Raw genomic sequence first — 13,931 nt, forward strand, 5'->3', positions numbered from 1 at the left:
TAGCAAGGCTTCACACACACAGAATTACACAGAATAAATCCACTTGGAAGAGACCTCCCAGATCATCCAGTCCAACCCTCCACCCAGCACTGAAGGGTCAACACCAAACCATGTCTCTAAGCACCAGCTCCACAGGCTGCTTAAATACCTCCGGGGATGGTGACTCCACCACTACCCTGGGCAGAACATTCCAATGTTTGAAAACCCTCTCTGTGAAGAAATATTTCCTAGCATCCAGCCTGAACCTCCCCTGGTTCAGCTTGAAACCATTTCCTCTGGTGCTGTCACTTGCCACCAAGGAGAAGAGGCTGCCCCCTCCTCACTCCAACCTCCCTTCAGGGACCACAATGAGGTCTCCCCTCAGCCTCCTGTTCTCCAGAATGAACACCCCCAGCTCCTTCAGCATCCCACCTGGATGTTAGGAACAAGTTCTGCACCATGAGGGTGGTGGAACACTGGAAGAGGTTTCCCAGGGAGGTAGTTGAGGCCCCATCCCTGGAGATATTCAAGGTGAGACTCAACAAGGCTCTGAACCACATGATCTAGTGGATCTGCTGACTGCAGGAGGGTTGGACTAGATGACTTTTAGAGGTCCCATCCAACCCAAACCATTCTATGATTCTATAAGTCTCCTCCTTCTGTCATTAAGTTGTCCCATGGAAGTTCTACCCTCCAGCCTCTTCAAATTCTGTCACCCTTTCCACTGACCACTGATTCTTCAAGCAAAGTTGCTCATTTGTCACTTCTAAATCAACCTGAAGAATGTGGGGTCCAGAAGCAGCAGATTCATCCTCAGGATCTGTTGATTTGAAGAAGCATGGAGTAAAGGTATCTGGCTTGATACATTCTCCAGGGATGGGGCCCCAGACACCTCCCTGGGCAACCTGTTCCAGTGTTCCACTACCCTCATGGTGCAGAACTTGTTCCTAACGTCCAATCTAAATCTGCTCTGCTCTAGTTTGAAGCCATTGCCTCTCATCCTGTCCCTGCAGGCCTTTGCAAACAGTCTCTCTGCAGCCTTCTTGTAGCCCCCTTCAGGTCCTGGCAGGCTGCTCTGAGGTCTCCCTGGAGCCTTCTCTTCTCCATGCTGAACACCCCCAGCTCCCTCAGCCTGTCCTTGTAGCAGAGCTGCTCCAACCCCCTGAGCATTCTGGTGGCCCTCCTCTGGACCTGCTCCATCAGCTCCATGTCCTTCCTATATTGAGGGCTCCAGACCTGGACTCTGTACTCCAGGTGAGGTCTCACCAGCCTCATTCTTAATCATAGAATCATAGAATCAGTCAGGGTGGGAAGAGACCACAGGGATCATCCAGTTCCAACCCTCCTGCCATGGGCAGGGACACCTCACACTAGATCAGTCTGGCCAGGGCTGATGTAGGGTCTCATTCCATAGGTCTGCCTTACACTGAGCCATCTGCCCTTTGGCTCTGTATGTCTGTATAAAAACAGGTGAGAATCAGCTTGGCTTCTGAATTTCCCTCATATATTGGCTGAAAAATCTGTAGCATCACAGTCTCACAGTATATCAGAGGTTGGAAGGGACCTCCAGAGATCATCAGGTCCAACCCCCCTGCCAGAGCAGCATCATTTAGGGGAGTCTGCACAGGAATGCATCCAGGTGGGTATGGAAAGTCTCCAGAGAAGGAGACTCCACAACCCCCCTGGGCAGCCTGCTCCAGGGCTCTGTCACCCTCACTGGAAAGAAGTTTCTCCTCATGTTGAGCTGAAATCTTCTCTGTTCTAGTTTGAAACCATTGTTCCTTGGCTTATCACAGGTAGAAGAAGATGAAGTCATGTGAAAGCTGGGGCTGGCCAACTTTTTCTCCTTAGGAGTAATTCCTGCATCAAGTGATGCCAAATAAGGAAGGTGCTGCCCCCCTATTCCTGGGTCCAACTCACCTGCCAGAGCAGGATCACCTGGAGCAGGTTGCATAGGAACATGTCCAAGCAGGTTTTGAATGTCTCCAGAGAAGGAGACTCCACAACTTTCCTAGGCAGCCTGTTCCAGGGCTCTGTCACCCTCACAGTGAAAAAGTTTTTCCTCATGTTCACATGGAACCTCCTCTGCTCCAGCTTACACCCATTGCTCCTTGGCCTATCATTGGACATCCCTGAGCAGAGCCTGGTTCTGTCTTCCTGACACTGCCCTGCACATCTTTATCAACATGAATGAGGTCACCTCTCAGGCTCCTCTGCTCCAAGCTGCAGACCCCCAGCTCCCTCAGCCTGTCCTCAGCAGGGAGGTGTTCCACTGCCTGCAGCATCTCCATGGCTCTGTGCTGGACTCTCTCAAGCAGCTCCCTGAGGTCCTTTTTGAACTGAGGGGCCCAGAATGAGACACAATATTCCAGATGTGGCCTCACCAGGGCAGAGTAGAGGGGGAGGAGAATCTCCTTCGTCCTACTACCCACTCCCCTTCTAATCCACCCCAGGAGGCCCTTGGCCTTCTTGGCCACAAAGGCACATTGCTGCCTCATGGGCATCCTGCCCACCAGGACTGCACCTTTCTGCAGCTAAGTTTTTTTTGCTTTGCTAAGCAGCTGCAGCATCGCAACTGGATTCACCCAGGAAATTCCAGCAACCACCTTCAACTCCAGCACAAGCATTCACCAGTCGCTCACCGCCCTCTAGAGGTGGCCTCATGGTGGGAAGAGCTGATCTGGGTTTGCTGCAAATGAGTTACCTGACCAGACCAAGCACTCTGCATGCAGCAGGAGGAAGCCAGATCCATATACAGGAGGAAATTACTGAGCATCGATTGCCAGCTTCCCTCTCTTGCCTGGGAGGACACCCAACTTGCAGCATCATTCATGGAGTCTGCTTCCCACAGCATCCCACCAGCAAATGGGATGGGGGTGCATAAAAAGTTGGGAGAGGACACAGCTGGGACAGTTTAGGAACAGGTTCTTTACCATGAGGATGATGAAACACTGGAACAAGTTGCCCAGGGAGGTGGTTGAGGCCCTATCCCTGGAGATATTGAAGGTGAGGCTGGAGAGGGCTGTGGGCAACCTGATCTAGTTGGGGATGTCCCTGCTGACTGCAGAAGGGATTGGACTGGATGACCTCTGGAGGCCCCTTCCACCCCAGACCATTCTATGATTCTACAGTTTCACAGTCATGGTACTGCAGAGAGGAGTGAAAGATGTAGATAGATAACCATATGCCACAGTCATGCTAATAAGCAGAGGAAATAACTCCAAGGCTAAACTCTCTTTTGTTCCAGCTCATTTTTCTCCAGCAATGTGCACAAACTAACCCAGTGGCACTGCTGCATGAATTGGTTGTGCCCAGAGGAGCTGGCTGTGCTGAGGTGACACCAGCAGCAAGCCTTTAGGCATAAACACAGCTCTGCACTCTCTTCCTCTTGACTGGAACAGCTAAGAATTTTTAAAGGAAGGAATATAAAGAGTGACGCAAGTAACCCAACAGAGAATCAAGTGATGAATACACTGTTTCTGGTGTGCAGAGGCCTGGCTTGATTAGATGAATACTTATTTAAGGAAAAGTGGTTCTACACAGAGACTTAGCACAAGATCATGGAGGCAGGAATAGCTCATGGCCAGGTTTCCCCAGACAAATCCTCTTTTTTTTTTTTTTTTTTTTTTTTTTCCCCCAGCTGGAAATACTGCTAGGTGGAATTCAGCCATTTTTCATCTTCTTTTCTGGCAGGCTGGCTGGATGCAGTGGCTTGCCTGCATAAGGAGGGATTCTCCAAGTTGGGAGGGGACACAGCTGGGACAGTTTAGGAGCAAATTCTTTACCATGAGGTTGATGGAACACTGGAACAGGTTGCCCAGGGAGGTGGTTGAGACCCCATCAATGGAGGTATTCAAGCTGAGGCTCAACAGGGCTCTGGGCAACCTGATCTAGTTGAGGATGTCCCTGCTGACTGCAGGGGGGCGTGGACTGGATGAGCTTTGGAGGTGCCTTCCAACCCTTCTATGATTCTGTGACTCTATGGATTCTATGATTCCATGATTCTATGATTCCATGACCCCAACCAAACAAGGGGATATTCCATACTATATGACACCATGCTCAGTGTGTAAAGCTGAGGGAAGAGGAAGGAAGGGGAGCACGTTCAGAGTGATGGAGTTTGTCTTCCCAAGTGTGTGTTACATATGATGGAGCCCTGCTCTCCTGGAGAGGGTTGAACCTGCCTGCCCATGGGAACTGCTGAATTAGTTCCTTGTGTGCACAGCTTGTGCTTTACCTATTAAGCTGTCTTGACTTCAACTCACAAGTGCTGCTACTTTTATTGCTCTTATTCTCTCCCCCAGCCTAACTCACAAGGAGTGAATGAGTGATTGGTGTGGGGTTTGGTTAGTGCATGGGGTTAAACCATGCCACACCCATACACACATTTAAACCATCACATACACATTTAAACCATGACATACCCCTGCAGTACTGTGTCCAGTTTGGGGCTCCCCAGTTGAAGAGAGACAGAGACCTGCTGGAGAGAATCCAACAGAGAGCCAGGAGGGTGATTAGGGGACTTGAGCATCTCCCTGTGAGGAGAGCCTGAGAGCCCTGGGGCTGTTTAGTCTGGAGAAGACTGAGAGGGATCTGATCAATGTCTATCAATATCTGAGAGGTGGGTGTCAAGTGGAGGGGACCAAGCTCTTTTCAGTGGTGTGCACTAATAAGACAAGGAACACCAGGTTCAAGCTTGAACATAGAAGATTTCAGCTCAACATGAGGAGAAACTTCTTTATAGTGAGGGTGACAGAGCCCTGGAACAGGCTGCCCAGGGGGTTTGTGGAGTCTCCTTCTCTGGAGACTTTCCAACCCCACCTGGATGCATTCCTGTGCAGACTCCCCTGGGTGATGCTGCTCTGGCAGGGGGGTTGGACCTGATGATCTCTGGAGGTCCCTTCCAACCTCTAACGTGCTGTGATACTGTGATACCCATACAGACATTTAAACCATTACACACACATTTGCACCATGCCACACACACTCACATTGTTCTACTACACTGTAGGGCTAGGGACTGAGACAGAACACTGAGCACTGTAGAGCATCCTGGGAGCAGGGCTATCAGTCCTGTTCAGAACATTATGACATGGAAAAAGCCCTTTTTTTTTTTCCTTTTCCCCTCTGTGCCTGCTGTATCCTAACCAAGAAGCCAGGGACAATCTCTAATTTTCTTCCCATAGGAAACAGAGGACAGTGGACATCCTCCATTCCCTCCTACATGGAACTGAACAACTTCTGCTGGCTTAAAACCCAGAGGTTGCCAACTTTAGAAAACTCAGGGTCTTAACATTGCCTGCTGATTCTTGCTGTGAATTTTCTTGTTGTTCTCTGCATTATGCCAGCCATACACACAGATCCTTCCCCTCTGCAGGCCAAGGTCTGTCTTTCATGAGGATCTCTGCTCTGCAGCAAACTGGATTGCTTCCTGGGTTTCTCTGTCCCACTTGAGGCTCAAGTGTCCAAGCAATTTGGAAATAAACAATGATTCATGTGTTTTCACAACACCTTCAGAAGCAAAGAAGTGCAATTATCCCCTGCCAAGTTTCAAAGCCTAGCTCTAAAAGTGCAAGCTTGTCACAGCTTCTCAGCATAACTCTTCCCCTGCTCATATGCAGCAGAAAGCAAGCTTGCAGCATGAAGTCACTGTAACTATAGGCACTGCTGCTGGCATGCTGGGGAAGCTGCATAAATCATTATTGATTCATGGGAGCAATGTAATCCTCTGGCCCTCACTAACTCACACCAAGCTGGGCTATGTCCAAAACCCACACACTGCCCCCACCCTGAGACATGTCTGCTCTCCAGAGCCTATTCAGTGCTTCCCTCTACCTGCCCCTTTGCCTTCATCTCCACAGAAGGCCTTCACAAGGACTTTAGAAGAGAGGCCAAACCCAGGTGTGAATCTGGATCTCATGGGGGAGGAAGCTGGCCCTCTACCTCCACAAGACACTGGATTTATGCTTACTTTACAATTACACTTGGAAGCCAGGAGCAAGAACCTAGCAGAGTCTCTTATGCAACCACATATTTACTTTGGTTACGTGCAGCTTCGAGACAAATCTAAACTGGTGCTGGACCGTGCTGCTGCCCTCAAAAGGAGTTTGTCAGCAGAGTTACAATAATGTTCTGCTTCTGAAAATGATGTGCTGGGCTTTATGGTCAGCTTTTTGATATTTGAGCCCTCCCCTCAAAGCAAATCCTTCGAGTGTGCACATGGCTCTCCAAGCAATGGTCATGGGAGGACATAGACAAGGAAAAAAGTGAAAAAAAAAAAAAACAAAAACAACAAAAGATGCTGACAGCATCTGAAAAGGATTTGCAATCTCTCAGCCCCATTAATGTAGTGATTTAAATACTGTGGATGGCTTTTCTGATGTTCTTTCAGGAATTTCTTATTGGGATTTTATTAGGGTGTCCAAAATATATTTAAAACCAATGCAGCAGTGGAATGGAAGAGAGCAGATCATACTGACCAAGCACTCCAGGCCCTGTCTTGCAGCCCCAGATCAAGCACACAACTCCAGTCTCCAAAGAGGAGAGGATCTGGAACTGGGCTACTGAACTGCTTCATGTCACAGAAGTTGGGACATTTTGCAAGCACCTCACTCCCCACAGGCCAGCTTTGTCATAGCAAAGTCCTTGTTGTCTTTGGGAGGAAAAAAAAGGCACTGTGAAGCTTTTGGTGCCTTGCACATCAGATGTGCTTAAAGCAAACATAGAAGAGGAGACTGTCAAGGAGAGGGAACTGCTTGAAAGAGTCCAGCACAGAGCCACAAGAATGCTGAAGGCAGTGAAACATCTCCCTGCTGAGGACAGGCTGAGGGAGCTGGGGGGCTCTTGAGCTTGGAGGAGCCTGAGGGGTGACCTCATTCATGTTGATAAAGAAGTGCAGGGCAGTGTCAGGAGGATGGAGCCAGGCTCTGCTCAGGGATGTCCAATGATAGGCCAAGGGGCAATGGGTGCAAGCTGGAGCAGAGGAGGTTCCATGTGAACAGAAGGAAAAGTTTTTTCACTGTGAGGGTGCTGGAGCCCTGGATCAGGCTTCCCAGAGAGGTTGTGGAGTTTCCTTCTTTGGAGACATTCAAAACCCACCTGGATATGTTCCTGTGTGACCTGTCCCAGGTGAGCCTGCTCTGGCAGGGGGGTTGGACTGGATGATCTTTCGAGGTCCCTTCCAACCCCTAACGTTCTGTGATTCTGTGACTGACTGGGGTTTTTTGGTTAAAATCACAACAACACTACAAATAATAACAGTGCATGGGAAATAACACAATGAACATTTTGAACACATGCACAAAAACGAAGTGAGTCACTGAGGCTGCTGCTAAAAAAGAATCAGACCCTGCACACTGCCACAGATAGCTCAGTTCTGCCCACCCTGTGGGGCAGAAACCCTGCCCTCAGTGGTGACATTCAGTGGTAGGTTCAGATTTGATGTTAGGAAGAAATTCTTCACCATGAGGGTGGTGAGACACTGAGACAGGTTGCCCAGAGAGGTGGTAGAAGCCCCATCCCTGGAGGTCTTTAAGGCCAGGATGGATGTGGCTCTGAGCAACCTGATCTAGTGTGCAGGGAGGGTTGGAATGAGATGATCCTTGAGGTCCCTTCCAACCCTAACAATTCTATGATTCTAATTGTGTGATTCTATGTCATAGAGCTGGGAGCTGCCAGGCTGTTGAGCAGTATGACACTGGTTGCACAGAGCAATGCCACTGGTGTGAGTTTTGCTCCTACAAAATGCTCAGAGCCCTCCACTGCTGACAGGAGCAGGGAGTGCCTCTCTCTCTGAGAGATTCGTTTGTTTCTCATCAGAACAAACAGAGAGACAACATCCAGAAACCTCCACCAGCTACCAGTCTGGCCTAATCTTCCCATCCCAGACGTGGGTCTGAGTGGAATAACTGCTCTCAGGTCTGTAGCCCTGCTAGCAGAGGGAACTATTGTTGCACTGAAGTCAGTGGGGCTGTCTGTGATTGGCACCAGTAGGGACAGAATCAAAGCCTGGCTGCACAGACTGACCAGGGAGAAAAATCAGATACATCTTCAAGGCATTCATCACACACAACCAATACCTGAAGCACCTCAATCCTGCCCTTCTTTCGTCCCTTCTTACCACCTGGTCCTGCAAGTTCCTCAGACCAAGGGCTGACTTCTAATATTCAGTGATTTCCCTCTCCCCAGCCTTCTCTCCATCTCAGTCAGGTCACTCCTTCTGCTGCCACACAAATAGCTCAACCTCACCAGGATCACCCTGGGGAGCAGCCAGGGTTAATGGACATCATTTAACACTCAACTGCAAACCTTTGCCTATTGTCTGTGTAGGCTCTTGCAGCTTCAGGCAGCTGGGCATACCAACCAGAGACCCTCCAGGTTGTTTTCTGGGGGCTATGAGAAACAGGCAGCACCAGAAAACGGAGTTCAAGCTAAGCATACAGCCACATGGTTAGAAAGCAGAGAAACCCCCAGCCAGAGCTGACAGTGACTGATGACTATAGGTGCTGTGAGTATTTGCTGCTCCTCACGTTCCCCAGATGTCAGGGGTTTGAAATGATGTTACTAAAGCACCACAGGAGCACAAAGATCTGTGTAAACTGAGAGGATAATCACCATGCAAGTGGAGCTCGAGCTGCTCAGCTGTGTTGGAATGATGTTATTTGGTATCCCTCTAATTTTTCACATGACTTGATAAACTGGAAGGAAAAAAAAAAAGCCCCAGATTGTGTTTTTGTGCTCTGGGTGCATGACAATTGCTTTTCCTGCAGTAGACAATGATTTGTTAAGTGACTTTTCTTCTTCCCAAACCACTCGAAATTTGGCAAATTGGTTTCCACGAATTAGAAGTGGTTTAGAAATAACCTTGGCTCGTGGACTGGCTCTGCTGTGAGCCTTTTGCTGCCACAAGAGCTAAGTAGGGGAAGAGAGTTATTTCTAAATTACTCTAGTTTTACCTTAGTATTTCTTTTAGAGCAAAACAGCAGTAGAAGCAGCGTGGTTTCTGTTGATTGCTCTGGAAAAGGACTCGTTGGCATGCCTGCTCATTTCATATGTAGGTTACCTCCACTGCCTCCCCACTTCCAAGCCCTGGGCTCACTGCAGGGGTACAGGCAGCAACCCTTTTCTCCTCCGTGCTAGGAACTGCCAGCAGAAGTACATCACACTCTACCACAGACAGGCTTGAGTGGTGTCATGGTTTAACTCCAGCCAGCAGCTGAGCCCCACACAGCCACTCACTCACACCTCCTGAGCTGGGATGAGAGGAGAGAATTGTAAGAGTAGAGTTGAGAACATTTGTGAGTTGAGATAAAGACAGCCTGACAGGGAAAGCACAAGCTGTGCACACAAGCAGAGCAAAACAAGGAATTCATTCAGCACTTCCCATGGGCAGGCAGGTTCAACCCTCTCCATATGATGGAGCAGGGCTCCATCATATGTAACATACACTTGGGAAGACAAACTCCATCACTCTGAACGTGCTCCCCTTCCTTCCTCTTCCCCCAGCTTTACACACTGAGCATGGTATCATATGGTATGGAATATCCCCTTGTTTGGTTGGGGTCAACTGTCATGGAATCATAGAATCATGGAAACACAGAATCATGGAATCATAGAATTACAAACCACAGAATCATAGAATCATGGAATCATAGAATGGTTTGGGTTGGAAGGGACCTCCACAGGTCAGCCAGTCCAACCCTCTCTGCACTCAGCAGGGACATCCTCAACTAGATCAGGTTGCCCGGAGTCCTGTCCAGCCTCACCTTGAATACCTCCATTGATGGGGCCTCAACCATCTCTCTTGGCAACCTGTTCCAGGGTTTCATCATCCTCATGCTAAAGAACCTGTTCCTAAACTGTCCCAGCTGTGTCCCCTCCTAACTTTTTATGCACCCCCATCCCATTTGCTGGTGGGATGCTGTGGGAAGCAGAAAAGGCCCTGGCTCCATGCGACTTCACAGAATCACAGAATCCACCAGGTTGGAAAAGACCTCAGAGATCATCAAGTCCAACCTATTACCTAATCCCTAACACCTCCTGACAACTAAACCATGGCTCCAAGTGCCACATCCAAACTTTTTTTTAACACCTTCAGGGACGGGGACTCCACCACCTCCCTGGGCAGCACATCCCATGGCCAATTACTCCTTCTGTGAAGAACTTTCTCCTCACCTCAAGCCTAAACTTCCCCCTGGCGCAGCTTGAGACTGTGTCCTCTTGTTCTGCTTCTGGGTGCCTGGGAGAAGAGACCAACCCCCTCCTGGCTACAACCTCCCTTCAGGTAGTTGTAGACAGCAATGAGGTCTCCCCTGAGCCTCCTCTTCTCCAGGCTGAACACCCCCAGCTCCCTCAGCCTCTCCTCACAGGGCTGTGCTCCAGACCTCTCCCCAGCCTTGCTGCCCTTCTCTGGACACGTTCAAGTATCTCAATGTCCTTAAATTGAGGAGCCCCATCAAACCATCACAGAACTGGACACAGCACTCAAGGTGTGGCCTAACCAGAGCTGAGCACAGGGCAGGATGACTTCCCTGCTCCTGCTGGCCACACTATTGCTGATCCAGGCCAGGATGCCATTGGCCTTCTTGGTCACCTGGGCACACTGCTGGCTCCTGTTCAGCTGCTCTCAACCAGTACCCCCAGTACAGCTCTGGCCAGCAGTATTGAACACATCCCTGGAGCTATCAGGACTGTTTCTAGCACAACTCCAAAACTCAGCCTCTCCTGGCTACTGTGAAGAAAACGAACTCTGTCCCATTCCAAACCACTCCATGTGGCCAAAACCCTACGAAGCCCAGCGCCAGAGCACAGCCTGGGCTGGGGAACAACTCGTCCCTGGGTGGGCTTGAACCACCAACCTTTCGGTTAACAGCCGAACGCGCTGACCCATTGCGCCACAGAGACACCACGGCTCCAGCTGCCTTCAGAACAAAGCATTTTCCTTCCCAAAACACAAACCCCCTTCCTAGAAACATTGACTGCAAGTAGCAGAAATATAAACCCCACCCGCAAATAAAAAAAGAGAGCAGAAATACAAACCAAGGTGGCCTTTTGCAAGACATGAACAGCGGTTCAAGAAACAAGAAGCCTCAGAATCACAGAAAACATCCGGTTGGAAGAGACCTCCCAGATCATCCAGTCCAACCCTCCACCCAGCACTGAAGGGTCAACACCAAACCATGTCCCTGAGTGCCAAATCCACACTCTGCTTAAATACCTCCAGGGATGGTGACTCCACCACTGCCCTGGGCAGACCATTCCAATGGTTGAGAACCCTTCCAGGGGAGAAATATTTCCTAGCATCCAGCCTGAACCTCCCCTGGTGCAGCCTGAAATAATTTCCTCTGCTCCTGTCTCTTGACACCAGGGAGAAGAGGCTGCCCCCTCCTCGCTCCAACCTCCCTTCAGGGAGTTGTGGAGAGCAATGAGGTCTGCCCTCAGCCTCCTCTTCTCCAGACTCAACACCCCCAGCTCCCTCAGCCCCTCCTCACAGCCCAGGTGCTCCAGGCCCTTCTCCAACCTCGTTGCCCTTCTCTGGACAGGCTCCAGCACCTCAATGTCGTCCTGTAGTGAGAGGCCCAGAACTGAACACAGCACTGGAGGTGTGGGCTCAGCAGTGCTGAGCACAGGGGGATGGTCACCTCCCTGTCCCTGCTGGTCACTGTGTTTCTGGTACAAGCCAGGATGCCATTGGCTCTCTTCCCCCCCCTAGGCACTCTGCTGGCTCATGTTCAGTCAACTATCAACCAGAACCCCCAGGTGCCTCTCCTAGTTGTGGCTCTTCAACCACACATCCCCAGGTCTGTAGCTCCCCAAGGGGTTGTTGTGACCCAGGTGGAGGACCTGGCACTTGGCCTTGTTGAACTTCCTACAATCAGCCTTGGTTCATCAATCTAACCTGTCCAGGTCCTTCTGCAAAGCTTCCCGACCCCCTCTCCCTACCCTCATTTCCCAGGGGAGCCATCAGTTGGTTATGAAAAGGGGAGCACTGCTGCTTGCTGTACCTTGGGGCTAGATTTGAGTCCATACTGTAGAATTCCAAACTGCAACACCTGACTCAGCAGTCTAAATGAGGAGCAAACTCAAACCCACAGCTGTTCAAGCTGAGAGGGGCTGAAGCAAATCTTTGTGTGATGCTCCACAAAACAGGTCAAGCCAGAGATATCCTGCTCCTGTCCAGTTCTATTGAGTCACATTCTGTTCTGAAGGCTACAGAAACACTGAAGAGAAATAGTGCTGGGCTTGCAGCACACTAGAGATAGCAGCAACAGAGAAATTATATTGGTGCTACCTGTCCTCTACTGGTACTATTGCATCCAGTTCTGGGCTACTGCATCCAGTTCTGGGATCCCCAGTTCATGAGGGACAGAGTTCTCTTCAGAGAGTCCAACAGAGGGCTACGAGGATGATGAAGGGACTGGAGCACTGCCTGATGAGGAAAGGCTGAGACCTGGGGCTAGTTATCTGGAGAAGAGTGAGAGGGGTTCTAATCAATGTTTATAAATATCTGAGAGCTGAGTGTCAAGAGGGAGGGGACAGGCTCTGCTCAGTTGCACCCTGGGATAGGACAAGGAGCAATGGATATAAACTACAGCACAGGAGGTTCCACCTCACCATGAGGAGGAACTTCTTCACTGGGAGGGTCCCAGAGCACTGGCACAGGCTGCCCAGAGAGGTTGTGGAGTCTCCTTCTCTGGAGACTTTCCAGCCCCATCTGGATGTGTTCCTGTGTGAGCTGTGCTGGATTCTATGGTCCTGCTGTGGCAGGGGGGTTGGAATGGAAGATCTTCAGAAGTCCCCTCCAACCCCTAACACCCTGTGAACCTGGGATCTGTCATTGAAGGTGTGACATCACACTGTATGCTGAGCATTTCCCCATCTGCACACAGGTCAGTTCAGACTGACAGCTGTGACACCTCTGGGTTAAGGATTAGATCTGACATTTTCAGAGCTCTTGTTCCAGTAGCAAAGGCCCAAATTTGGTGTCTTCTGAGTGCTCTGAGCCACCCAAGCACTAACATATCTTGGTCGTTTCACTGTGGTCTTCATACTTGGGATCAAACTTTCAATCTTAAGGTTTTCAGAGGAATTGCAGAAATTACTTAATTGCTCACCTAAAAATGCTAAAATGTTTACTATCACAAGAGGAATCCAACATCTTATTAGAGGTGGAAGCAGAAAGAGAGAAGGGGTAAAGGTAAACAAATTAGGAGAGGCACAAACCCAAACTGTATTCCACCCCTACACAGTGGAAAATGCAGGCCAGTGCCAGCAGCCTGATAATCCAAATCCTCTTTCTATGCACTGAGCTCTTCTGAGAAAAGGAAAGAGTTTAAAGGAGCATAAATGATAACTGTACACATTTTGGAAGCAAACCTGAAAGAGCTGCCAGGACAGATCACCCTTTCTAATTGCAGAGCCATTACCACATCCCCTTGCCCTTCCACTTGGGCAACAGAGCTCACACCTCTGAGGCAGGGGAAAGAGGGAACACTTCTTGCCTGCCATGCACAGTCAGTCCTCAGCACAGCAGAGGGAGGGACATGAAATCTGAGTGGCAAACACAGATTACAGGGTTGGCAGGATAAGATGTGCATTATTGGAAAGAGCCGTGCTGAAACTGGCACCCAGGGAGGCACAGCAGCTGTCTGGAGAGCAGGTGAACATTGCAAGCATCACTTGCTTCAAGACAAGGTGTGGGTTTCTTGCTCCTTTCCCTCCTGCAATGAACCACAAGCGCTGCCCTCCAAAGAGCTGGGAAACAAGGAAATTGACCCAAAGGCTTTCTTAAAAACAGCAAGCTTCATGCTTTTTTTTTTTTGAAGGCTCCAAATGGCTGCAGTAGCAACAACAGATTCACCAAAATGTTGGCAGCTAGACCCACAGGTAACATAAACCTGCGCAGGGTTCATTTTCCCTTGCCCTTCATACAGCTCTGTCCCCACACATGCACT

At 49.7% G+C, this 13,931-nt stretch overlaps 1 non-coding gene across 1 annotated transcript; it reads right to left on the reverse strand.

Moving 5' to 3' along the window:
- Positions 1-10,807: 10,807 nt before the first annotated feature.
- Positions 10,808-10,881, reverse strand: TRNAN-GUU (transfer RNA asparagine (anticodon GUU)). Its single transcript has one exon. It is a non-coding gene; the product is annotated as a tRNA-Asn (tRNA).
- Between the last annotated feature and the right edge of the window lie 3,050 nt (positions 10,882-13,931).

The sequence above is a fragment of the Indicator indicator genome, chromosome 13 (assembly GCF_027791375.1).
Source record: "Indicator indicator isolate 239-I01 chromosome 13, UM_Iind_1.1, whole genome shotgun sequence".
Lineage (NCBI taxonomy): Eukaryota > Metazoa > Chordata > Aves > Piciformes > Indicatoridae > Indicator > Indicator indicator.